Source organism: Lygodium microphyllum, chromosome 20 (genome assembly GCF_053477565.2).
Source record: "Lygodium microphyllum isolate KBCC chromosome 20, Lygodium_microphyllum_v1.1.10, whole genome shotgun sequence".
NCBI lineage: Eukaryota > Viridiplantae > Streptophyta > Polypodiopsida > Schizaeales > Lygodiaceae > Lygodium > Lygodium microphyllum.
In genome coordinates this window covers 30,525,414-30,553,185 of record NC_141154.1, presented here as the reverse complement: position 1 = coordinate 30,553,185, position 27,772 = coordinate 30,525,414, and positions in this window count along the sequence as shown.

Below are 27,772 nucleotides of genomic sequence, written 5' to 3'. Positions count from 1 at the left end.
CATCATGGTGGGAGAGAGGCCCCTCAATCCGTTGACCATGTCCCCCTTACCCCCTGATGACCTCCCTCCTTGGACCGCGCCCCCCTCACCCCATGATGTCCTCCCTTTCTAGGCCATCACAGTGTGAGAGAGGCCCCTTAATCTGTGGACTGTGCCCCCCTTGCCCCGTGATGAACTCCCTTCCTCAGCCATCACAGTGCAAGAGAGGCCTCTCAATCCGTTGATTGCATCCCCCTTGCCCCGTGATGATCTCCCCTCTTGGGCTATCATGGTGTGAGAGAGGCCCCTCTATCTATTGATTGCACCCCCTGGCCCTGTGATGACCTGCTTTCTTGGGACATCACAATGGGAGAGAGGCTCCTCAATCTATTGACTGTGCCCCCTCACTTCGTGATGACCTCCCATCTTGGGTCATGGTGTGAGAGAGACCCGTCTCAATCTGTCGACCGCACCCCTCTTGCCTCATGATGACCTCCCTTCTTGGGTCATCATGGTGTGAGAGAGGCCCCTAAATGCATTGACCGCACCCCCTGCCTCATGATGACCTCCCTTCTTGTCCCTCAATCTATCAACCGTGCCCCTCTCGCCTCATGATGACCTCCTTTCCTGGGCCATCGTGGTGTGAGTGAGGCCCCTAAATATGTTGACTGCACCCCCCTCGCCTTGTGATGAAATCCCTTCTTAGTCTAATGCAAGGCCTAAGGACTTACTATCATATGCTTGCAGATGCCATGACAAAAAGGCCAACCACAACAAAGCCTCGCATTGGACCAAGGTGATGCTATGTTACAAGTTCAATCGAGGAGATAAAGATACAATGCACACAAGGGAGTTCTTGATGAGCTTAGGCACGTTTCCCGCCACATGCAGCCTCCAATCCCGAGTTTCCCTTTCCAATTGAGAGATGCCACGACAAAAAGTCCAACCACAACAAAGTCTCGCATCGAACCAAGGTGATGCTATGTTACAAGTTCAGTCCAGGAGATGAAGATACAATGGACACAAGGGAGTTGTTGATGAGCTTAGGCACATTTCCCACCACATGCAGCCTGCAATCCCGAGGCTCCCTTTCCAATTCAGAGAGATTTGTGAGCGTCATAGAATAGGGATGTGGTGGAATGCTTGTGCCCTCCTTTCCCTCCAAGAGATCTGTGAAGATTTCTTGATTGAATTCATGGAGGATTCCTACACACTAGCTGCACATGCAAACATGGTTACTTTGATGGCAAGAGGCTTTGACACTAATATGAGGCTCTTCTACAAATATGATCAGCTGCTTCAACCTCCTCCCATGTGTGACCCTCACATGCATGACATCCTTGTGATCCCTCCTATCCATCCAGGGTCCATCCAGGGTGCCATAACGTAGAACCATATCAAGCATCCCACCCTCTCAATACAATCTCAATACAAGGTCATAGAGAGGGCATGAATTACATAGAGGAAGTTTTGCAAGAGCAGCCCTAGCCACAGGAGTCCCGGCGTCAAGAGTCCTAGCCCCAGGAGCCCCAGCCCATGGCCGAGCTAGAGCCCTATCCCTAGGAGCCCCAACAGAGCTACAGTCCCAATCCCAGCCCTAGCCACAATTGGAGCCCCACCAACCAAAGCCCCATGCCACATGTCAAAGCCCATGACCCAGCCACAAGACTTAGGAGTCGGCCCCTCTAAAGAGTGCCAAGATATTAATGATGAGTGCATCATTAGCATGCTCAGGGGGGAGGTGCAGGCTAGCCTCTAGGATTATGAGAATATGCTACCCTCTAGTTTTTCTTCTTCTATAAATTGTGGATTTACCATTCTGGGGACCACAAAGGTTTTATCGATGGACCTGTATGACATGCATTGCATGCAACATTTTGAAAGTCGGATGACCATGCACATAGTAGTGCATGCAACAATGCTATAAGTATTCTTCAATTGTCTTTTGTTTAAGAAGTATTTGATCAAATTCTTGAGTCTTACTTGTCTACTTGTTATTATGTATAGCTTCAATTTGGCATCTCTAGCAGAGGAACATCAAAGATAAGTTTTTGTTCTTGACCCTCTATTCTCCATTGCATTGCATGATGACGCACAAGACTTCATCGGACAACTTGATTGATTCAAGCCTGTTAGGCTAGATGACGCTAAAATCATCTGTATGGCCTATAATCAAAGGTATGTTGTTACTATTAAAGAATATGTTTAAGAGGCCTTAAGCGAGCATGCTGCCAATAATTGTTTTTCCCTATTAACTTAGTGAGAATTGGAGCTTATTGTTGTATTTGGTTGAGATGAATACAATAATTTTGGTAAATTTAGGAAGATCCAGTGGATTCCATCGTCGAGTTAGACAGTGAGTAACCTCAACACTATATTCAATTATCTCATTCTATGCAAGCTCAACACATTTGTTGTAACATCAAGGTGTCTCTCTGGTTGTGCAAAAAAATCTATGATGATGTACGAGCATCTAGTGTTGGAGGGGGGGAGGGGGGGTTGGCAGACGCGATGCAAATACAATGGATCGTGGTGCCTATCCAAGTAGACGCATTGCCTTGTGGATGGAGAACCGCTCTGAATGCCTCACTTTTATGCAAGTATATTCTTGATATTCCTAACGTAAGTAGAGTGACATATTCATGTTTATTTATATGTATGCAATGTGCATTGATAGGTAAGGTGCATGTGTTGCTTTGTTTTCTGGATGTTCCATTTCATTGTTATATTGACTCAGTTATCACTCAGTATACCTTGGTTTCTCAACAGGGTATCCTAGCTAGCATTGGTAGTTGATGGGCCTAGGAGGTAGCGCTATGAGAAGTTAACGAGCACCAGCAAAACTAGAGCACCTTGTACAACAAGAAGAACTAAATTGTGCTGCTGCTATAAGGAATGTGGAGGCTACGTAGCAATTTGAAATAGACCAAGCAGAGGTGGAGGAGTTTGTACGCGTGAGAAGGGCAATCGAAAGGTGTAAAATATGTTGGATCTAGAGCATGGCAGATGCGAAAGCTATGGAGGTTGAAAGAGGAAGAAAAAACTCATGAATACATTGACCTTGACAAAGACAAATTGTCACACAAGTGAACTAGGTTCCAAGATTGAGACTTGGACTCATAAACACAATCTTGTGTGTGGACAATGACATTGACACTATACTAGAAAGAAAAGAGTACTACCATTGCATTAGAAGAGTGCAAGTAAAATGCTTTATTAGGAAATGACTGGTGGTACTTTCCCCTTATGCATATGGGATTCAATCTTGTGTGTGGACAATGACATTGACACTATACTAGAAAGAAAAGAGTACTATCATTGCATTAGAAGAGTGCAAGTAAAATGCTTTATTAGGAAATGACTGGTGGTACTTTCTCCTACTATGCATATGGGATTCTAGTCCTGAGCCCTCACTGCTTCTCACAAAGGGACTGAAGTAGGTGTGATTGCGAATATCTCAACACCCCTCCTTAATCACAACCAGAAGTACAAAGCGTATAGAGGCTTTAGTGAAAGCAACACTTGAAAGTGTGGGCACACCATAAACATGTCAAAAAACTAGAGGCTATAAACACTGACTCTAGAACATCAAATGTATTATCATTCAAAAGCATGTATTATACATTGGGGTGATCATAGTTATCAATTTTACAATGTATCATCAATTTGAGAGGTCTCCTCTTGTATTCTAACCCAATGATGATTGTGATAGTGTCGACCTTGCCTCCATTTTGCAAGTCCTTCAAGTGTATTTGAATTTCTAAATGCTTCAATCTTCTTGTCTTTCTTTATCCTAGTATCTCATATATTGCTTGTGCAATGGATGATGATTTTAATTCCTATTTTGTCCATAGTATCTGCAATATCCTTATGTAAGACAATTGGAATAGCTCGCAAAGACTGTTGACTTTTCCACTACCAACACCATGTTGGGTATGCCTAAAATACACATTGTGTGCCATGTAATGGGACTTTTCCATGCCTTGTGTACTCCAAATACTTGGATCTCCATAAATTTCAATGAAATATGGTATATGATTGTATATGATGTGCTGCAGATAAATGGTTAGTCTCTAAACAATGTTTAGTAGACACTAACAATTTTATAGTAACATGTATGAAACCAAAGACTTGTCTTACCATGTAATGCGTGAAATTAATGTCTTCCCATGCTTTTAGGAACTCTTTCTGAATAGATCTAGAGTAGTCTGAAAAGTCTTGTCTGTATTTATCCATATCTCCTTATCCAGCATCTGGAATATGATATCCACAGCATGCCACACTTTTGCCTTTGCATGTCTTAAAGGAGGTTCGTGAACCTTTACTGTGTTGTGCAGCCTTCTCCATTGCTCAAATTCAATCCTACTTACATGCATCCTTTTGTAGTACTTTCCACGTTTGGTAAGCTTTTGTTGCCTATTGTCGAAGGGTCTCGAGAGGAATCATCTTGCCTTCACACCTCCAAGAGAAACTTTTCTTGGTATGTCTATTTCATTGTTTGACCTTTTTTTATCCTGCACGATTTGTACTTCTCCTCCCTGAAGCTTTATATCTGCCAATAACATCTCAAGAGTGGCAATCCCCTTCTATCATTCTGTGTGGTTCTTGATCTTCCAAGAAAATCCAATGTACAGGTTGACAAGCTTCTCAATCACCCAACAAAGTGCATGTGTTGTACATATATGTACATTTGATAGAGTTATATCAAAGATTGGTTTGAAATCTTTGTTGAACTGGTGACGATTAGGCACGTTCTTCTACCACTTTTGATCAAGTATTTTTGCATCCTCCATGCAATACATGTACGGAAGGGTGATTGGGCCTTTGTTACAATTATACAAGCACTTTAGAGTCTTCAAGTTTGATACAAGATGCCAAGTAACTTGAAAGTTGCCCCTGTTTGGAACCAGTAGTGTCTTCTGTCTTTTCATTTGAGCATTAATAACATCTGGTAGTGGAGTCTTATGAAAGACCCATTCCAATGCTTCATAATTCTCTAACACAACCAAAAATGTCCCAAGCCATCATAAATTTATTTCAGACTGTACACTGAAGTAATGAGGATCAGCCCTTGGCATGTTTGCCATTGCCCTATCCATTAATGTAATGGCTACCCTCTCCATCTTAACGTATGTTAGAATCTGGCACTCATCCATCTTTAACGTAAAATTCAATATGCCATTTTTCTATTCATATGAGATGTTTTAAAACTCAACCATTCGGACCTACAGTATCTTCAAATGCATGAAGATATTGTTGTATTCGTCATAGAGAACCACACCTTATTTTGCCTGAAACTCTCCATTGATATCATAGGTTTTTCCAACACACTCCTCTTGCTTTAAGTTAAGATATTTTTTAAGTCTCCAGATTGTTGCAGTTGTGGGCAGGAGCTTTGTCTTAATACCCTATGATTTAAATGAACTTCTAACCTCTTTTTGTAAGAAACCATAGCCATTGCGACTTATACCACTCTCATCCATGGCACTCTGTATACCCTCCACAGAAACCATGTTCTAGCTCACAAATTTCTCAAAAAATTGCCTCTGCACTACCTTAAACTTCTTATCATGTATGAGTTCTTTTGCAATCTTTGAGCTAACAAGTGGCCTAAGTCACTTTGCAAGGTTGACATTGGGGTTGCACATCCCTAAACAAGAGGGAGAATGTAAAGTAAGGAGACATAATAATAAAAAAGCACAGACAATTAAGACAAGAGATTCCTAACCTGATAGCCCTTATTTGTTTCTCCATACCTCCAAATCCTCTATGTTCTTTAGTTCTCATTTCCTTTGTCAAGGGCCAAGCAATGTTTTCTTCTATCTCAAAATTTGCAGCTGCTTGTTTAGCTTTTCTATCTCCTATTGTTGGGCTTTGATCTTTTCTTCTTGGAGGTTGCATTCCACCTTTAAGTAATTGATGGCTCTACTCATGATGTGAATCATTGCACTCTCCATTGCAGGTGTTGTAGAGATAGCTTTTCAATAGCCAAGAAGGCCATTCTTGCCATCTCCAACAAATCTAAGAATGGTAGTCAGGTTTGAAAAGGGTGGGTTGCTAATAGTGTGAGGATATTTGGGATAAAGAGAACCATCACACCAAAGGTCGACATGCCTTGCTCCTCCCTCACGTAGTTGCGTCTTCACTATTTCTGAGATGTAATTTGCTCCCCTCCTTTTTTGTAATAGGGCATAAATATACTCTACGTCTATGTGGAGGTGATATTTGGCATTGGTGTTGAGAGAAGGTTGTTGCATGTTTGTGTCCGCCATTGCACCTATGTGTGGTGGATCTTGTGAGTTTTATCCGCCATTGCACCTACATATGGTGGATGCAACCTAAACATCCACTTTTAGTCAATATGGCCAAAATCGCAATGTATCTTGAAACTGTTGTCTGCAAGCTTGTGGCTCTAAAATGGGAGCCAAAATGGCCTCATATGCCCAAAACAACAACTCTAAAATGGGATCTGAAACATGTAGCATATAAAATGCTCTACTTGCACACCAAATCTCACAACAATTTGAGATTTTGGGTCTGCCCTTCTTCCGGTGCCTCTAGAGGCACTATCCAAGAGAGGGAGTCGGAAAATGGAAGAGCTTTGTACCTGTTGCTTGTTGCTTCAATCCTTGCTTCTTCTCCTTTCACTTTAGCCTTCAAAACAAGCCTCTCTCTTGACATCGTTGTGATACCATGTCAAGAATTGTGTGGTGGAGGGAGTTGCTTGAGCTGCTGCACCAAACACACACCATACACACAAGAGGAATCTCACTCAAGAATATAAGAAGAGAGGTGGAGGCCCAAAATGTTTTCTTGCTGGTTTCTTCTTCTTCCAGACACAATAGAGTATATACAAAGTATAGATAAGTTACAACATAAAGGAAAGTAGCCTACTGAGAGCAGGATTTTAAGCCTAGAAAAAAGCCAAAAATGTGTCAAATTTTGTTAATTTGAGGTGAAAATAGAAGCTCGCTGGAAGCGGCAGATGCAAAGCTGACGATTTTAAGCAGACGTGGAAGGTGGGATTTAAAAGTGCTTTTGAAAATGGACCTCACAACATGCTTGAATTTTTGGTAATTTTTCTAGATGCTGAAATAAAGGTGAAAGAAATTCTAGGCATGCAAACTCCAAGATGATCATACAAAAATTTTCAGCTCACCTTGGATGCATGAGATGGCTCTACCTAAGCAACGAAGGGTCAGAAGGAAGAGTATAAAGAGGCTTTATAGGGGGGTTGTGATCCTTGCGGCCTCAAAACTCCCCAAAAATTCATGAGACGGGAGGGGGGGATGGGAGGGAGGGAAATTTTTTTAAAAGATAAATAAAAGAAGGCCCTTCTGCACGACAATGATCATTAAAATGGAGACTAGAAAGCTGAAGAACTAGCATATCAACTAACTATATGAGCCTTCTCCTACATGTTTTCACTTCGAATGGCCACCTCCTTCTTCAAAAATGATGGATTACAGCGAGATCTAAAATGAGTCTTTCTCTCTCCTCCCTCTCTCTCCTCTTATGGGCTATTTATGTGGGAATTCTTGTGAGAAGATGGGGAGGGACATCGGTTGTCTCGGTTGAACCGAATTGATGTGGGACCATGCCAACACTGAGTAGTGATGATCAACACTATTTGGAGACCAACAGTTGCTATCTATAAGATCAATTCTTGAGACTTAAGCACGAAAAATGTCGGTAAGCCTCTTTTTAAATTAAAATTTGGATTCTTTTTGACATTTTATAGTACAAATCATGTTCATATGTGATAAAATTTATTTGAAGATTGGTTGTGATCTTTTCAAGGGCTGCAAATCATAAAATGTAGAACTATTTCCATGCAAGTCATTAATTTCTAGAAACTTGAAATACGTGTTTTGAGTGGAAAAATGATGTTTTTCTTGGGTTTTCAGGTGATCAAATCATGTTTATATGGGATGATACTAAGTGTGATGATGTACTATTATTTAAATTAACTTTTTAAATTTAAAATTTATAAAATATAGTATTTTACATAAAGAAAATATGATTAAATATAAAAAATGAGATTTTGGATCAAAGAAAATGGAGAAAAATAGTTTTTGTACACAAAAAATTATGGAAAATTAGAGCTATGTTTGTGAAAGTATAATGGAGGTAGGGCATGACGATTTGCCTTAGCTTACCCCCATTTTTATATTTTAGTGTGTATTTATTGCTTGCATTATGAAAAAATATACATGAAAATACCTCTTAACCCACCCATTGAAAGCAAAATTTGAAATGGTAGGGAGAGAGATGGTCTTATGTACTAAATATGATTCAAAATCTAGTTTGTTTACTGCACTTTTCATAAAGGTTTTGATCTTATATTAAGAGATACATTGGCACGGTGTAGTCTTGCACTGCCTTATCATTGCAGCAAAGTTGTTAGTGGAAGAAAATCATGGAAAGAATGTTTGAGCACATTCAAAATGCTAATTTTTTTAAAGTGAAATGTTTGTGGACTCAAAGTCATCCAATTTTTATTGCATTGCATCGATCTGGTATAAAGGGAACTATGTCCTGGATGCATAGCACTTGGTTTCAAACTATTGACCCACGATGAGTGTGAGGCTCCCTATGCTATAGGTTTAGTGTAATCATTTTCTTGGGGACTAATTTGGTGTGGAATATACTATCTCATAGAACGAATATTGTGAAGAGCGGACTTTGTGTGTATGTATTATATGTTGAGAGAGCGCATCATATGGGGCCAATCCTTGGGTTGTAGGAGAGCCGTAGCGGGCCCACTCAACAATAAGCTAGGGGGTGCTCGCTTTGTTTGTGTTACAAAGTTTTAGCCACCTATATGTTTGGATACTCCCTTTGCTTGCGGTTGGGAGGAGGAGGAAGCTCTAGTGCTCCCCTTCTCCCCATAATTCAATCCACTTCAAACGGGGGTGCAGTCACACTGTTACAAACTCCCATAGCAAATCCAATTGTCCTTATGGTGCAACCTATTGCAATTTGTGTAGGAATGCTAGATTTGCCAGCTTAAGGTTTTCCTCTATCCATCTTCAATGGATTAGCGGATAACAATGTAGAGCTTTGCATCAATGAGTTCCAAAAACTCATGTTTAATTATTGAAATTAGGATGAGGGTCATCTAATGATGTTCTTTAACATGTTCCTCTTTGTACCGAGTAGTGTGGGCTCAGGACTAGAATCCCATATGCACAATAGGAGAAGTGCTACATCCAGTTTCCTATAAAGCATTGTATATGCTATCTTTTCTAATGCAATGTCATAGTACTTTTGTCCTTCACTAAAGTCTCTGTGTCATTGTCAATATTATACACAAGATTGTGTTTATGAGTCCAAGTATCAATCTTGGAACCTAATTCACTTGTTTAACAGTCAGTCATGTCAGTGTCTTCATGAACTCACTCTTTCTCTTCCAACCTCCATAGCTTCCATCTCTGCCATGCTCTAGATCCCGCGTCTTTTCACAAGGAAGAGTGTAAAGAGACTTTAAAGGGGGGGTTGTGACCCTTGGGGCCTCCTAACCCCCCAAAAATTCATGAGATGGTTTCTTTTAGGCAAAAAGAAAAGAAGGCCCTCTTGCACAATGACGATCAAAACGGAGGAGGGGTGGTAGAAAGCTCATGAACAAGCATATCAACTAACTACATCAGCCTTCTCTCGCATTTTTTCACATCCAATCACTGCCTCCACCTTCGCGAATGATGGATTGATCAAGGAGATCTAAAATCAATCATTCTCTCTCCTCCATCTCTCTCCTCTTGTGGGCTATTCATGTGGAAATTATTGTGGAAGATTGGGATGGAGATCAATTGTCCCTAGCTTGAACCAAATCAATGTGGGACCATGCTGATGCTTAGTAGTGATGACCAGCATTGTTTGAATATTAATGACCGGTTGCTATTTGTAAAATCAATTCTTGAGACCTGAAACACGAAAAATGGCTATAAGCTTCTTTTTTAATTGAAATTTGGATTCTTTTTGACATGTCATAGTACAAATCATATTCATATGTGATGATTTTTTTTTGAATATTAGTCATGATATATTTGAGGGTTGAAAATGATAAAATATAGAATCGGTGTCCATGCTTATGAGTCATTAATTTTTAAAAGCCTAAAGTATGTGTTTTGAGTGAAAAAATGATGTTTTTTTTGTTTCAGGTGATAAAATCATGTTCATATGGGATGATACTAAATATGATTATGTATTATAGTTTATGAATAAAATTTTTAGAAAATATAGCATTTTACACAAAGAAAGTAAGGAAAATATCAAAAAAGGGATTCTGAGACCAAGAAAATAGGAAAAAAATAGTTTTTATGTGTTAAAATTTATAAAAAGTTAGAGCTATATTTGTGCAAGTATAATGGAGGTAGGGCATGAGGATTTTCCTAAGCTTACTTCCATTTTTATGCTTTACTGCATATTTATTGCTTACATTATGAAGGAACATACATGAAAACACCTCTTTACCCACCCATCACAAGCAAAATCCTAAACTATAGGGAGAGAGGGTCTTTATGTGCTGAATATGGTTCAAAATATGATTTATTTGCTAAATTTTCATATAGTTTTTTATTTTATTTAAAGTATTAAGAGGTATAGTTGCCGACACTACCTATCATCATAGCAAAGTCTTTATTGGAAAAAAATCATGAAAATAATGTTTGAGCACATTTACAATGCTGATTTCATTTAAGTAAAATGTTTGTGCACTCAAAGTCATCCACTTTGCATTGCATTGCATTGGCATGGTATAAAGAAACTATCTATTGGATGCATAGCACTTGGTTTCAAACTTTTGGCCTACGATGAGTATAAGGCTCCCTATGCTGTAGGTTTCGTATAATAGTTTTCTTGGGGACTGATCTAGTGAGAATGTATACTATCTCCTAGAATGAAGATTGTGAAGAGTAGACTTTGTGCATATGTGTTATATGTTGAGATTATGCATCTTGGGCCAATCCTTGGGGTATAGGAGAGTTGTAGTGGGGCCACAATAATAAGCAAGGTGGTGCTCCCTTTGTTGGTGTTACGAAGTGCTAGCTACCTATACGTTTGGATACTCCCTCTCTTTAGAGTCAAGAAGGGCATCACGTTGGACTACAATCTAGAGATTGTATTTACAAATATATTTTTTCATAAATCAACTCATAGTGTCTATATGCTCCTAGTCGCAATGCCGTGGGGTTGTTTGGGTGAGTATAGAAGGCTCAGCTAGAGCTCTAAAGCCAGTGTGGGGCCCATTTTTGGTCCAATACCTACTAAGTCAAACATTGCATAATTGTAACTAAATGTAATAACTGATAAGTTAGTGGCCATGTGAAGAAAGATCATAATGACCACCAATGTGTTAAGTGTAGATGTGTGGACCTATCTAGCCAGGTCGTCCATCATTAGTGTCCGCACGTATTGGTCTTGCCATCTCAATAGAATGATGCACATATATTTTTTTGGTTGAGCCTCTGAGTATCTATGCCATATGTAGTAGAGATTCATACAACTTAGTTGTTGTGTCATATAGAGTTATCTATTCACAATACCTCATGCTAATACTCTTTATTCCAAATTCTATTGAATGTTGAATTTCATATTCCTTCTTTGTAACCTAGTTCTTCTAGTGATAAATTCACCTAATGTAAAATCTCTCTTATATGTGTCCAAAATAAACACCAATTGAGTTTCTCAAATCCCATTAAGTAATGTCCTACTTTTATTTGGCATATGTTCTCCATGTTTTTCAATAAAATCTTTAAGAAACAATCTTTCGTCTCTTGCACTACAAGGATTTGAGCTTATAGTGACGGCGGGTAGCGGCATTGCTATTTGCGTCGGTATTTGCGTCCCAAAAGTGACGCAAATACCGACGCAAATAGCGATGTAGATAGCGACGGTCCACAGGGAAAAAAAACGGGCCGAAATCGAGTGCGGCTTTATTTCGCATTTTCGTGTTTTGTGTTTTGAGAGCAAGAGTGAGGGAGAGAGCGACCATCGTGAGAGAAGGAGAGGAAGAATACTTGCCACCACCGCCGTCGTTGTTCGCGAAGGAGAGGAGGAGCCTTCATCGCAAAGAGGAGCCGCCCCACACTCGCCATATCTCATCGGTGAGTCTCCCTCTCTCCTTCTTTTACTTGTTTTCTCTTTTGCTTGTTTAGGAGAGGAAATGAGAGAGAAAGAGAGGGAGAGGGAGAGAGAGGGAGAGAAAGAGAATGAGAGGGAGAGGGAGAGGAAGGGAGAGGAAATGAGAGAGGGAGAGAAAGAGAAAGAGAGGGAGAGGGAGAGGGAGAGGGAGAGGGAGGGAGAGTGCATTCTCTCTCTTCCTCTCCCTTTTGCTTGTTTAAGGTTTAAATCACTTTCTCTTTTGCTTGTTTAGGAGAGGAAATGAGAGAGAAAGAGATGGAGAGGGAGAGGGAGAGAGAGGGAGAGGGAGGGAGAGTGCATTCTCTCTCTCCCTCTCCCTTTTGCTTGTTTAAGGTTTAAATCACTTTCTCTTTTGCTTGTTTAGGAGAGGAAATGAGAGAGAAAGAGAGAGAGAGGGAGAGGGAGAGAGAGAAAGAGAAAGAGAAAGAGAGGGAGAGGGAGAGGAAGGGGGAGGAAATGAGAGAGGGAGAGAAAGAGAAAGAGAGGGAGAGGGAGGGAGAGTGCATTCTCTCTCTCCCTCTCCCTTTTGCTTTTGGAGAGTGTTAGGATATATTGTGAGAGGGAGAGGAAATGCGAGAGAAAGAGAGGGAAAGGGAGAGGGAGGGAGAGAAAGAGAGAGAGAGGGAGAAAGAGAAAGAGAAAGAGAAAGAGAAAGAGAAAGAGAGGGAGAGGGAGAGGGAGAGGGAGAGGGAGAGGGAGGGAGAGTGCATTTTCTCTCTCCTTCTCCCTTTTGCTTTTGGAGAGTGTTAGGATATATTGTGAGAGGGAGAGGAAATGAGAGAGAAAGAGTGGGAGAGGGAGAGAGAGGGAGAGAAAGAGAAAGAGATGTATACTCAAATGGATAGCTTTATGGAGATGTATGTCTACTCAAATGGATAGCTTTTGTCTACTCAAGATGTAGTCCACATGTGTGTATATATATTGGAACGATAACAATATCCATGATTATGGTAATGGTATGCACTTTGCTTTTTTTATGGGTACCATTACATCAACTCCTTAAGAGGGCTAAAAATTAGTCATACACTTTATAAAGTCTAATTAGGAGATTTAAGATGCACGGTAATAGACCTATCGATAATGGTATGCAATGTGCTTTGCCATGGGCCACGTACATTGGTGACTCTTTAAGATGGCTTAAAATTGGTCATATCCTTCATAATGTCCAAGTAGGGGATCTAATTTTGATATGCATATCTCATTGTTTTTGTATTAACTTTATATGCATAACAAATTAGTAATCATGCCAACTAGTCAATGGAAGGACTAAAAGAAAATGATACCCTAGCTAATGGTCATTATGGTACTTCATCAAAATGAACCCAAAAGTATTGCTATAGAATAAGAATCCCTTAAATTGAGCATAGGATATTTTCTTCAAATGTTATGACTATGAGTAGAATTGATTGGAACAAATTTTATAACTATAGTTGATAAATTTCATAGATGGCATTAATTTTTATACATGGACCTGGGACAAAAAAACCACATTACTAAGATGCTTTTTGTTGAGACTGATTTATTATTAGACTAAGAGATCCTCAATGATGCTCATAAATGGATTACTTATACTCAAAGCCCTCTAGTGCAGTTATATAAGTAATCCTAGTAGAGCCCCTCTAAGATACTCAAAGTACATAACCTAGAGACCGTAGCTAGGTATATAAGGTATAATGGTTGCACAAGAAGACACCTCAATAATTGACTGATCACCACTAAATCCCAAAGAAGAATCGTGTTCCATCCCCTTCAACTCTATATTCACCTCGTGAAGAACTTCATTAAGCATAGCATCCTTGTCACCAATCTTTTTTTTGCAATGATGAAGTAACATATTCATCACTTTGCCTTTTAGCATCTAAGGCATTATCCAATCTTTTAGTCAAGTCAAAACATTTAGTCTTCGACTCATGAACCTTATGAACCAATGCTTTTTTTTTACAATAATGAATAATTATCTACCGGGATAAACAAATCCTTGAGCATTGTATATGGCCGAGATATAACATCAATAAATCTCTCAGCTACTATGTCCCATGCATTCTTTACATCAATCAGTAAAGCATTTCTTATATCTTGAAGTTTAGATTTCAACACCATGGATGCATCAATATCAACCTCAATGTTTTACAAAATTTTCTTCTCAATCTCTTGCAGAGGCTAAAACCTCTCAAGCAAGAGCTTATGGTCAACTTGCAACTTGACATACATCTCCATAAAGCTATCCATTTGAGCCTCGTTTGTTGTAATGTAGATAAAATGGAAAACGAAGAAGGTCTTATTGTTCAAGATTGCGAGGTGTATCTTAATCAGCGTGTCCCATGTCATTGCTCTCAATGCAAGTTGGCAATCAGACGAAAATGCCGATTTTCTATAGAACACGTACAACGATTTGGCAAGTTTCAATCTGAGATCATTGATCAGGCGATTGCGGATTTAGCAAACGGTAATTTGAAGTTAATATCAATCATGCATTGTACTCGCAAGCTAATTGAAAACCATATACAATAAGATTGGGTCTTGTTGGCAAGTTTTCTATCCAGGGAGGTGATGTCTCGTCCCAAGGGGGAGTGCACCCTTTGCGGCCAATTAGAAGAGTTCGTGGGCATGCCATGGATGGAGTACAGGAGCCAATCCACCACTCGCAAGGCTAATCTATACCGTCAATGCGAGAGGAGACAGACAACCTTCCAGACCTACCTACAATCTTGGAGCCTGAGATGGAGGCAATGATCGATGCATTGATTCCCATGAATGTCGAGACTTCTTATCCGCTTAGAGAGGAAGCATCCATACCATTATATGATGGGTCCCGAGTATCTCGGTTGAAGACACTGTTTGCACTCTTAAGTGTGCAAGCAAAATACGGATGGAGCGATACGAGTGTGACCGAGTTATTCAGGTACCTTGCACATAGGCTTCATTGATTTTTTTTTTTGACACTATTCTTTTTCAAGGTGTTTTATGATTTTTTTAAGGTTATTGAAATATCATATATTACTGTCAAGATTGTGGGAGAGAAGGAAGGAGTCTCGCTTGAAGCTTTCTTGCTTGCACAATGGGGGAAGACACACAAGGGTGGAGGCTGAAAACAGTTTTCCTCTTCTTAGTTGTGTAAGCCAAAAGAACTCTCTTACAAAGAAATAGAAGAACCCTATATATGGGTCTCAAACCAAACTCAACTAACTAAGGTGGCATACTAACTGAGCCATGAACTAGAGTAGATAAGGATAGCTATCATGTAGCTATTATTCATGGGTGGTGTACCAACCGCGTCTGCAACAACTGACAAGTCGGTGACATAAATACACAACGGTCACCCTGGCGTATCACGAGTGGAGCTCGATATCTCAACACTCCCCCTCGAGCTTAATCCCAATTCCTGCACACCAAGCAGGTCTCTGAACTTGCGCAGCTTCTCTGCGCCCAATGCCTTCGTAAATATGTCAGCTACCTGATCCTCTGTGCTGACATAAACTAGATCAATAAGACCTAGTAAAACCCTCTCTCGCACATAGTGATAATGCACCTCAATGTGCTTTGTTCTAGCATGATAGACTGGGTTATTTGCCAAGTGTATACTGCTCATGTTGTCACAATAAATGACAACTGGCCCATCTGTAGACTGATGCATATCATAAATTAGCTTATGCAACCAAGCTACCTCACATGCAGCCATTGCTGCACCCCTGTACTCAGCCTCTGTGCTCGATAAGGCAACTGTAGGCTGTTTCTTGCTGCTCCAAGTGACTGCAGCACTCCCAAAAGAGAACGCATATCCACTGGTAGATCGTCTATCAGAAATACTACCAGCCCAATCAGCATCAGTGTATCCATGCAACTGTATCTGAACCCCAGTCTCATAAAATAGTCCATACTGCAATGTGGACTTCACATACCTGAGTATGCGTCTAGCCGCATCCAAATGTGGTTTCCTTGGAGCCTGCATAAACTGACTTACCAATCCAACAGCATAGCTCAAATCTGGCCTGGTAATAGTCATATAAATCAAACTTCCTACTACGCGTCTGTACATAGTAGGGTCTTCTAGAAGCTCACCTGCATCTGTGCTCAGCTTCACATTCTGCTCCAAAGGAACTGAAATAGGCTTACAGCCTGTCATTCCATATTTGGACAGCATGTCCAATCCATACTGCCTCTGCAAGAGCTGTATCCCACTTGGTGATCTAATCACCTCAATGCCCAAGAAATAACGCAGCTCTCCCAAATCCTTTATCTCAAACTTCTGCTTCAATAGCATTTTCACATGAAGGATATCTTCATCACTGTCACCCGTCATAATCAAATCATCAACATAAATGACAAGTAGCATAATACCTTTCTCTGTTTTTCTCACATAAAGTGAGAAATCTGCCTTGGAAATCTGAAAGCCAATAGTGACAAGATACTGTCCTATCTTGTCAGACCATGCTCTAGGTGCTTGCTTCAAGCCATACAAGGCTTTCTTCAACCTGCAAACAAACTCAGGATGAACAGCATGCACATAACCTGGTGGCTGCTCCATATAGACCTCTTCTTGCAAATCACCATGCAAGAAGGCATTCTTTACATCCATCTGATGTAAAGACCATCCCTTTGATGCAGCCATAGCAATGACTGCTCTTACGGTTGCCATCCTTGCAATCGGACTGAATGTTTCTTCATAGTCAATGCCATATGTTTGTGCATACCCCTTGACTACTAATCTTGCCTTGTATCTGTTCACAGAACCATTTGCATTGTGCTTCACCTTATAAACCCACTTACAGCCAATTGCATTCTTACCTTTAGGCAAAGGTACCAACTCCCATGTAGCATTTGCTTCCAAGGCATCCATTTCTTCATCCATGGCTTTCTCCCATTTTTCTTTTCCCATGGCTTGCTCAAAAGAAGTGGGTTCCGGTTCCTGTATCACCTTGACCATATATGCATAGTGAATGGCTGTAAATCCATCATATTTCAGCCTATCCACAGGATACCTAACTCTGGTAGACCTGCGCAAAGTAGGTTCACTCCCACGTGCTCTCAAAACATCCCTGGTCTTCCTTACTCCATGTGTAACAATAGAAGGAATACCCAACTCATCATCAATGCTCTGTTCTGAGCCACTGGATTCACCATCCACATAAGAGTGACCTGCATTCACATCAAACATGGGCTGATCAACCTTCTCTTTTCCTTTTCGTGATACCTGCATACCACTATCTGCATTGCTTTGAGAAGAATCTCCTGATCTCAATCTACCTGTCCATGGTGAAGAATGTGAACCACTGCTAGAGGATGCTCCAGGTCCACTAATATTTTGTGACTGCTGCTGTGAATTCTGTGCAGCATTACCATTTTGTGCATCTACATCATCAATCACATTTACTGGTTTATACCAGCTACTCATCTCATCAAAAACAACATCTCTGCTCACTGTAAACTTACAAGTAGAAGGGTTATAGCATCTATACCCTTTTTGCTGCAGAGAGTAACCAATAAAGATGCACTTCTCAGCTTTTGGATCCAACTTGGATCTCAACTCATCTGGCACATGTACATAGGCAATGCAACCAAAAATTTTCAAATGAGAAATATCTGGTTTCCTACCAGTATACCTCTCCTCTGGAGTCATTCCATGTATTGCTGCAGTGGGAGTCCTGTTCATTATGTAGACTGCTGTAGCAACTGCTTCAGCCCAATAAAAATCTGGCAGGTCTTTTTCATTGAGCATGGCACGAGACACCTCTCCAATATGTCTGTTTTTCCTTTCTGCAATTCCATTTTGCTGTGGGGTATGACTGCATGAATATTGCTGCTTTATGCCATGCTCCTGCAGGAACCTTGCAAACTCATTTGAGAGGTACTCTCCCCCTCCATCTGACCTTAGGCATTTTATCTGCAGACCTGTTTCTTTTTCAACCATAGCTTTAAGAGTTTTGAAATGCCCAAAAACTTCACTTTTCTTTTTCATAAAATACACCCAAAATTTTCTGCTATAGTCATCAATAAAACTGACAAAATAATGACAGCCTCCAAGAGATGCAGCTTTAGTTGTCCACACATCAGAGTGGATTAATTCCAATGGCTTCTCACTCTCTTGAACATGTCTAGGAAATGGTTTCCTTGCCTGTTTTCCAAACTGATAGGCTTCACATACCTTATGCATTTCTGCAACCTTGAATTTTGGCAATCCTGCAACAATATTTTGGGCCTGCATTGATTTAAGTTGCTGTACATTAACATGACCAATGCGTTTATGCCAGATATCAATATCTGCAACTACACCGGTCCCATGTGCAAACATTGCTGCACTCAATTCAGACATGTCTGCATCCAATGTAAACATTCTGCCCTTCTTCTTTCCTTTTGCTATCAAGCGACCTTTATTTTTCATATCCTCAACAAAGCATCCATGAGGATTAAATCTGACCTGCAAGCCCTTTGAGCACATGGCTAAGGTCTGCCTTCCCAAATAATATTGAAGAGAGGGTTTCTATATGCTTAGGCATGCTTTGCTTGAAGGATATTTCCAAATAACTATTGCTATCGACTTGAGCGCATAACCAAGCTTTGCTTCAAAGATATCTTCAAGTTAGGTTGCTAAAAGATTGATATAAGCTTGAGTACATGGCCAAGCTATGCCTTAAAGAGATTTCAAAGTATAATCTATTTTGACAAAATAGAGCACATAGTAGAATAATCTCTCAAAAATATCTCATAAACAAAGGGATGATATATGCATAGCCAAGCTATGTCCAAAGATATATCAAAGAGAGAGTTTATATTAGCTTGAGCACACAACCAAGCTATGGCTCAAGGAGATCTCAAAGAGAGAGAGTGGACATAAGTTTGGGTGCATGGGCATGATTTATCTTAAAAAGATCTTGGAGTAAGGTTTGATATAAGCTTGAACATGTAGCTTAGCTCAACTGCTGCAAAGATATCTCAAGGAGAAAGATGATATAGGCTTAGCTCTCCATCCTCATGGACAACTCAAATAGAGGGTTTCTATAATTAGCTCAAACACATAGCCAAGCTATGCCTTAATATGATATCAAAGTGAAGGTTGATAGAAGCTATAGCACATGTCCAAGCTCTAGCTACAAGAGATCTCAAAGAGAAGGTTGATGTAAGCTTGGATACATAGCCAAGCTCTACCTCAAAAAGGCCTCATTGAGAGGATCGATGTAAGCTCAAACACATCACTAGCTTCTATCTCCTTAAAGAGATCTTAAGGAGAGCCTTGATATAAGCTTGAGAACATTATCAAGCTTTGCCTCCTCAAAGTAACCTCAAAGAAAGGATTGCTATTTTCCTCAAAGAGATTTTGAAGCAAAGGTAATAGTACATGTCCAAGCTCTACTATCTCAAAGAAATCTCAAGAAGAGAGTTTATATGCACATGAGCACATGGCCAAGCTCTAGATAAATGAGATTGTAGAGAGGAGTTTAATATAATCTTGGACACATTGTCATGCATTTTTCTGAAAACTGAAAACCCCTAGTCAAATTGTAGTTAGGTTTGATTTTTGTTAGCTTAGTTGTTTGCATGATTGTTTGTTTTTTCATTTTATAATGGATTTCTTGTGTTTGTCTAGCTTAGGACTTGTTTATGTCATTTTATTTGGCTTTTTGAGTGTGAAAACTTAGCCTTGATCGAGCTTGGCATTTTTTTGGACATGTTGAAGCTGGAGTTTGCTAGTAGTTGGTAAACATTATGGAAAATGTATGTTTTCTTGCCGAGACTCTTGCACATCATGGGGACTATGGGTTCACGAGCACTTCACGTTGCACTTGTTTGATACACTACAATTGGCGATCATCACTTGTTCTTATCAAATACTTCCATGCCATGGGTTAGGATGATGAAGCACATTTTACACAATCATTGAGCACTAGCACGGCATGAGGCCTACTATAGCTATATGCAGTAAATCTTAGATGTATGCACACTTGAGAGTGAGCATCTGTCATTGAGCACGTACACTTCTTGCATGCACAATATTGGGAATTTTCATCACAAAGTTAGCAATCTCTGGATGAGTGGGTAAGGTGGTTGGATGAGTTTGAGGGTTGTGAAGGACGCCATCAGTTGTGAGATGGGCTATTTCTTGGTCAACATCTTGAGGACCATCAGATTCTTGAGCGTCAATGAGATTTTGGGTGGGTGGAGTGGAGTACAACGATATTTTATTGATGAGTATTGAAAGGTGAGGTTAAGGATTAATTTTAAGAAGGAACTATGTTTGCATTATGCATGACACACAAGCACATGTAGTTAGGCTAGGCATAGTTCTTCAGTGCATCCATATTTGTGAGTGAACATTGATTGATTGATTGCAACCCATAGATTCAATTTGCATATTTTCTCAAATCATATGAATGGATGGACACGATGTAAATTTTTCAAAGCATGTACTTCTTAGGGCACATTGCACAAACAAAGCCAAAAACATATAAATAAAATTATCAAAGTGTCGATAATATTTTGAAGAGGAAAAGGCCTTCAATGACAAAGGAAAGGCTGTTTTATCAACGAGATGGTAAACATCCAGTTATTTCGTATGGAGATTGGAATGGTAGCAAACGCGGTCATGTGTATAAGTTTCTAAAAATAACAAGGTTTTGTGTCATGTTATGATGCTATATTGACAGTGATGCTCGTCGGTGGGATAGTCATCAAAATCACAGTTGAAAAATAATGCTCACCGGTGGGATTGGAATCAAAGAGAGAGTTACTACTGTATCTTGAGTACATGGCCATAACTCAAAGGGATTTCAAAGTGAAGGTTGATAAAAGCTTGAGAACATGGCCAAAATCTACCTAGAAGAGATCTCAAAGATAGGATTGATATAAACTTGAGCATATGACTAGCTCTACTTCCTTGAAGACACCTCAAAGAGAGTTCTGAGCATATAGCCAAGCTCTCACTAAAAGTGATCACAAATATAATGTTGATACAAGGTTGAGAACATAGCCACAAGCTCTACCTCACAAATATCTTGATGGGAAGATTAACATAAGCTCAATCACATTGCTAAGCTCTACCTTCTTGAAAAGATCTCAAGGGTGAGACTTCACATAAGCTTGAGTATATGGCCAAGATTTGCCTCTTCAAAGTAAACTCAAAGAGAGGGTTTCCATTGTCTTAAGCACATGGCCAAGCAATGCCTCAAAGATATTTCAAAGTGAAGTTTGATACAAGCGTGATCACATGGCCAAGCTCTACCTAGAAGAGATATCAAGGATATGATTGATGTAAGCTTGAGTATATGTCCAAGCTCTACTTCCTTGAAGACCTCTTAAGAGAAGGGAGTTGACATAATCTTGAGCATATGGCCAAGATCTAGCTAAAAGCAATCACAAAGAGGAGGTTGATACGATCTTTATATGCTTGAAGAGATCCCAAGGAGAGACTTCACATAAGCTTGAGCACATGGCCAAGCTTTGTCTCCTTAAAGTTAACTCAAAGAGAAAGTTGCTATCTGCTTGAGCACATGTCTAAGTTGTGCCTCTAAGAGATTTCAAAGTGAAGATTGACAAAATCTTAAGAACATGTCCAAGCTCTAACTAGGAGAGATCTTAAAGATAGGGTTAATATAAGTTTGAGTAGATGGTAAAACTCTACTACCCTAAGGATATCTCAAGGAGAGAGTTGTTACAAGCTTAAGCCAATACCCAGAACATGAAGAGAAGGTTGATACAAGCTTAGGCACATGGCCAAGCACTACGTCAAAAAGATCATGATGGGAGGGTTGATATAGGCTTAAGCATATTACTAAGCTCTACTCCTTGAAGAGATCTCAAGGTGAGACTTCACATAAGCTTGGGCACATGGCCAAGCTCCACCTCCTCAAAGTGAACTCAAAGGGAGATTTGCTCTTGATTTGAGAAAATTGCCAAGCTCCGCCCCGCAGATAGACTTTAAAATGAATTTTGATACAAGCTTGACCACAAGGCCAAGCTCTACTCGGAAGATATCTCAAATATAGGGTTGATTCTTGAGCACATGATCAAGCTCTACTATCTCAAAGACATCTCAAGGAGAGAGTTGATAATATATACTCTAGGGTTTAGCATAGAGGGCATATGTTTTGGAGTTATCATCAAAGGTTAAGAGGATATAGAATTTGGGGCTTAGATATTAGGGTTTAAAGTTGAAGGTTTAAGATTTTTAGGTTTTTGAGGGTCTTTGAGTCTCTATTGGTTCAGTATCCAAGGAGATGTAATTATTATAGATTTAGGCTTCAAGGTTTTTGTTTTGAAATACAAGACTCAGATTTACAGTGTATGGCTCAACTTCACTTGTTTAGGGGGTAGGCTTTGGATTTTAGGGTATGGGCCTTAGGGTATATGATTTATGGTTTAAAATAGAGATGTTAAGTTTTGGGCTTATTGTCAAGGATTTAGGGCTTTGGTTACGGTTGAAGTGTAATCATTCAATCTTTAGAGTTTTCAAGTTTTTTAAGGAATTCTAAGGGTTTTAAGATTTAGGGTTTTTAGGAATTCTAGGATTTTTAGAGTATATCAACTCTAGTTTTGATTTTATGTTTTAGGCTTCATGATTTTGGCTTTGGGATTCATTTGTTTATGGTCTAGAGTTCAAGGGCTAGCAATTATATCCTAGGGTATAAAGCTCAAGGTCTAGGATTGAGAATGTAGGATTTAGGATTTAGGGCTTTATGCTTTGGGTTTTGGATTTTTGGGATTCTTAGTTGGCCTAGGCTCCAATCTAGGATCATATAGAGTATGTGGACAAATGTGTTAGATAAATAAAAATTAAGAAAACAAAAAATCATTGCTATATACCATGAAATTTGAGGTAGATCTATTACCATGGATTACAAAGATATTCATTGGAATGATGAGTTTTGAGGATACCATGAGTTTTGAGGTAATATATTACCACAAAAATGGATTTAAGAACATGACCACTCAATAGAGAAGGGTATGCAACTATGTAGGCTTATTATGCACTAAAATGTGTATCTTGGTTAAATATAAAAGGCTCAATAGTCAAGCTGATGCATCTATTTATACACTAGAATACATAGGTGGGACCATGCTAATTGAAGCTAATGTCTTTTCCCTTTGAATTTGACCATTCTATATTGGATGAGCTCAAGGCTATAGTTAGAAAAGTTCCACTCCACATGTTTGATGGCTAGCATTCAACTCCACATAGTTGATTTTCCATAATTCACAAGCTCAGCCATTGCAAAGTCATTCACATGAACTCTAGTCATAAGCACAAAGAGTTAATGAGCCTAGACTCATTTAGGTTCTTCTCTATTCCGTACGCATAGAAAACCATTCTCTTCAAGCATAACCTTTGACACATACCTCACACCTTGGAATTTTCATGGTTGGTGTGGAGGTTTGGAGAGAGTAGCAAAGGAGTGTGAATAGCTGGCATTGAGCCCAAACACAAAGAGTAAAGGCACACACACTCAAAAGGGCAAGAGAAACCAATGAATAATACCCATATGAACTATTGTAAATAGATTGAACATGAATAGACTTGTAAATAACTCAAAGGTTCCATGTGAGAACTCATGAAATAAAATAGTCACTTAGAGTGACTCGGAATCCAACGCAAGATAACAATCATGCTATGAATTGTAGGATGATTGTTACATAATAAGACTTGCAAGATCGAAGTCAATCACACACAAGTTAACGATGACACACAGAGTCTATGCATAGCAGGCAAAAATATGTCAATGAGGAGCATGTTAACAAGAATTGTAGTATAGGAATGTCAATACGATTGTCAACCATAGGTCAAACGCAAAGCACACCAGTGTCAATATAGAAACAAATGTCACAATAGCAAAACATGCAGTGCAACCAAGATATGGTTCCGTAATAGTAGCAGAGATAACATTGGCAGTACATGCAAGCCATAAGCGGAGGAACAAGCTGCCAATGAATGATGCAACCCTTGCAACTATAACAACAAAAACAACACAAGTGATGTACTACTAGCTAAGAAATGCAAGTCATCTTGTATGAGTTATCATGTTGTTAAACAAGAGACGTAGGTCATTTGGTATCACCAATGTTAGCTCACTAAATACATGGCAACTATCAGTGACACATTAATGAAAATTTCCAATGTCAACCAAATGAAAATGTGTAGTGGATGAGGATACATTGGACCATACTTCCACAAAAATGCAACACCTATTCGCATTGAATGTTCCACAAAGGTAATCCCAAGTCACAAAAAAATACAAGCATAACTCCCCAAAACAACCTAAACATTTGATAGCATATTAGAAGAGAAAAACACGAAGTGGAATAATGATACCATCAAGATCAATGAAAGAGACAATACACAAGATCTAATAGGGAATAGGAACTCACTATGACAAGAGTATAATGGTTGAGCACGAGCTCACACACTCCATAAGCTCCCTTTCTCCACACCAAGAATCTGCAATTACAAGTGTGATAATGGACTATGGCCACACTCCCTCCTTTTATAGATAGAAATAAAGGATTTGTCCTACCAAAAATAGGTTGGCCAATCACCAAATAAATAATAAAGAAAGTGCCCATTAGTTAGACAATTGCTACTCGTAAACCTATGATATGAGAAGTGTTAACCCTCAAACGAACGAAGGTGGAAAATCTGGAAAAGCTAAAGCAGAAGACAAAGACAAAGGCCAAGGCAAAGAGAAATGGAAGACAAAGACGGACAAGGAGAAGAGTCCTAAATAAGGGAGAAAGGCACACAAGGAAAAGTGCAATTCAAAAATTTTGTAAAAGAGCGCAAGTGCATCATGATTTAATTCAAGGAGCATCGGGCTCTCACCCGTGCAATTTGTAAATGTAGACGGGCGGTGGAAAGGAAGCTAGGAAGATAGAAGGATAATGGGAAAAAGGGCCTAGGCTACGGCCGGCCATGTAAAAAAGGGGATGACCGCCCAAAAGGGATTCAGGGTTTTGTATATAAAGTTGAAAAGTGAATGAGAAGCTCATTCTTGTGTGTGGCAAAAAGTGGCTCTCCTCTTCTTCTTCTTGTTCTTGTTCTTGCTTGCTTGAGGTTGTGCTTGAGAGAGGGAGTGTGAGAGTGTGAGGGAGTGAGTGTGTGAGGGTGAGGGACCATGGGATGGAGAAGCTCTCCATCTTCTCCTCTCTTCTTCTCTTCTCTTCTCTTCTCTTCTCTTCTCTTCTCTTCTCTTCTCTTCTCTTCTCTTGCTCGCGGTGATGGAGCTTGGAGTGTGGAGCTTGAGGATGGAGCTTGCTTGAAGCTTGCACTTGGATCTTGGAGCTACCGGAGTGCGCGGGAGAGGACGTAACTCGAACGGCATGGAGGTAAGCTCATTACACCCGTAGATATGGATGGCGCATTGGCTATGTGAGAGGTAGCTATTAGTGCTCGGCTTGGAACGCTTGAAACAAAGCGGTCCGTGGGTCTTGGCGGTTAAGTGAAAGCTCCCACATTTTGGTTCCATTGTTGGGACCAACGGATTCAAGCCTTGAGCGCTTGCGCACTTTAAATCGAGCATTGGAGTAGGGTTTTCCCCGAACCGGTGCTTGAGGTAGATAGGTAGGAAGCGAGGGAGTTTGAAGAGGTATTCGATATCCTTGGCAAGTAGGTTTTTTGATTTTTGGAGATTTATGTTGTGAGATGGAGTAGTGTAGGTATTTACTTTGTGATTTGGATGCATTTAGGATAGGAAAAAACAAAGAAAAAGAAGTAAACAGTAGGGTTTTCTGTTGGTTGTATAACAGGATAAAATAGGGAAATAGGGGCACAGATCCTTGGAGTGCCATTTGATTCGAGCACCATAGTGATTCTAGGCATGTCTAGAATTTCCTTGTAGTGTTTTGTACCTATCTGGAAGGCGCTGGACAATTTGGTGAGGTAGACGTCAGCCTAGAGGCATCGCGTGCAACTCGCGGGCCGTCGGCTGCGTAGTCGGACCAGGCCGCCCGAGTCCCAGAATCGGACCACTCCGAAAATCAGACCTCTTTGAAAACCATCCGACTCCGAAAATCGGACCAGTCAGAATCGGACCATTCTAGAATCGGACCACCAAGAATCGGACTACTAGAGGCGGACCAGCCCCAAAATCGAACCGTCCGACTACTAGAATTGGACCACCCTGTCCGATCCGATTCCCAGAATCGGACCACCAGGATCGGACCAGATCATAATCGAACCATTCTGTCCGATCGAACCACTCGGACCAACCTGTCCGATTTTGGAAATCGGACCACTCGGACACTCGGACTCGGACCACTCGGACCATCCTGTTCGATCGAGGCAATCGGACCACCCTATCCGATCCGATTCCTAGAATTGGACGTGACCAAAATCGAACCACTGGGCCGATCGGACCAACCCAGAATCGGACGTTCGATTCTGATAATCGGACTCTTGAAAATCGAACATCTGAGAATCGGACAGAAAACTGTCAAAATCGGACAGGTATCTAGAACACAAATTTTGACACATCTAAATCCCAAAATTGACCCCAAAGGCTACATAGAGCCAAAGGCACATCACAGGTCCATCACTGGGCTAAGACTTAGAGTAAATAGTTCAAAATTTGGCTATAAATAGTCCTCCAAATCTCGCATGGTGTTTATCGTAACGGCCCTGCGGGCCAGGGGGGACTCCCCCCCCCGAACCCCCGCAGAGGGGGCTCTGCCCCCTCCGCACCTTCCCCAAGTAGGTTGGAGAGAAAGCGTGCTTCGCGACAGGTCCTCCAAATTAGACCCTAGTGTAGTAATGGCTCTACACGAGCATGGATTCTCACTTGCAAAAGAGAAACCAAAAGCCCATACCCGAACAGAGAGAAATAGAGACCCTAAAACATCAATGGGCCAATCTAGCCATCAAGGGCAAAAAGGCCACACCACGAGAACACAAAGACATTGTGTTCAGACCATGACTAGTCAGAGCGAAATGCAACATCAGCAAGCTACAAATGCCAAGATGACTAGACATGACACTCTTGACGATAGATGTACCTTGAGCAGCGCTGCACAAACAACCCAAGACCTTAGTAGAGAATCCACGTCTGATTGTGTAGTTAGGGACTCAAAGGCATCTGTCAGAAGGCTTAAATTTACAAGCCAAGACCCGAAAGATGAAGACATAGTACCACCTTCTTATCTTAGGATCAAACTCACCGCGAAAAGAGAGCATACTTTTGATACTCTGATTGATGAAGGAGCAGATTTTAATGTCTTGACCTATGAAGCATGGACCCTACTAGGCCAACCAGAGCTCACACCGACTAGTGCAACTCTTAGCCCTTATGGGGGACACCCACAAGCACTCATAGGGAAGTGCAAAATCCTTGCGACAATTGAAACGGAAAGCTTGCCTATCCTATTTCATGTTCCTCCAAATAGTGCTAGCTGCGGGAAAGAAACCCTCCTAGGAAGACCCTTCAAAAGGACGACCAAGTGTGAGGTCGACTATGTAGCACAGAGGATACACCTGACACTATCGGGTGTGAGGATGGTCACAACCTTTAGCAAGGGTGACCTCATTGAACCTCGAGGGAAAGGCAAGGAAGGTGCTAAAATAACAGTCAAGCCTGCTAATGAGAGCAAGGACTTGTTGGAAGAGTTGATACAATCACAGGTCGAACAACGAGAACCAACGAGTGAGGCCGTGCCTGAACCAAGAAGGTCAAGAGAC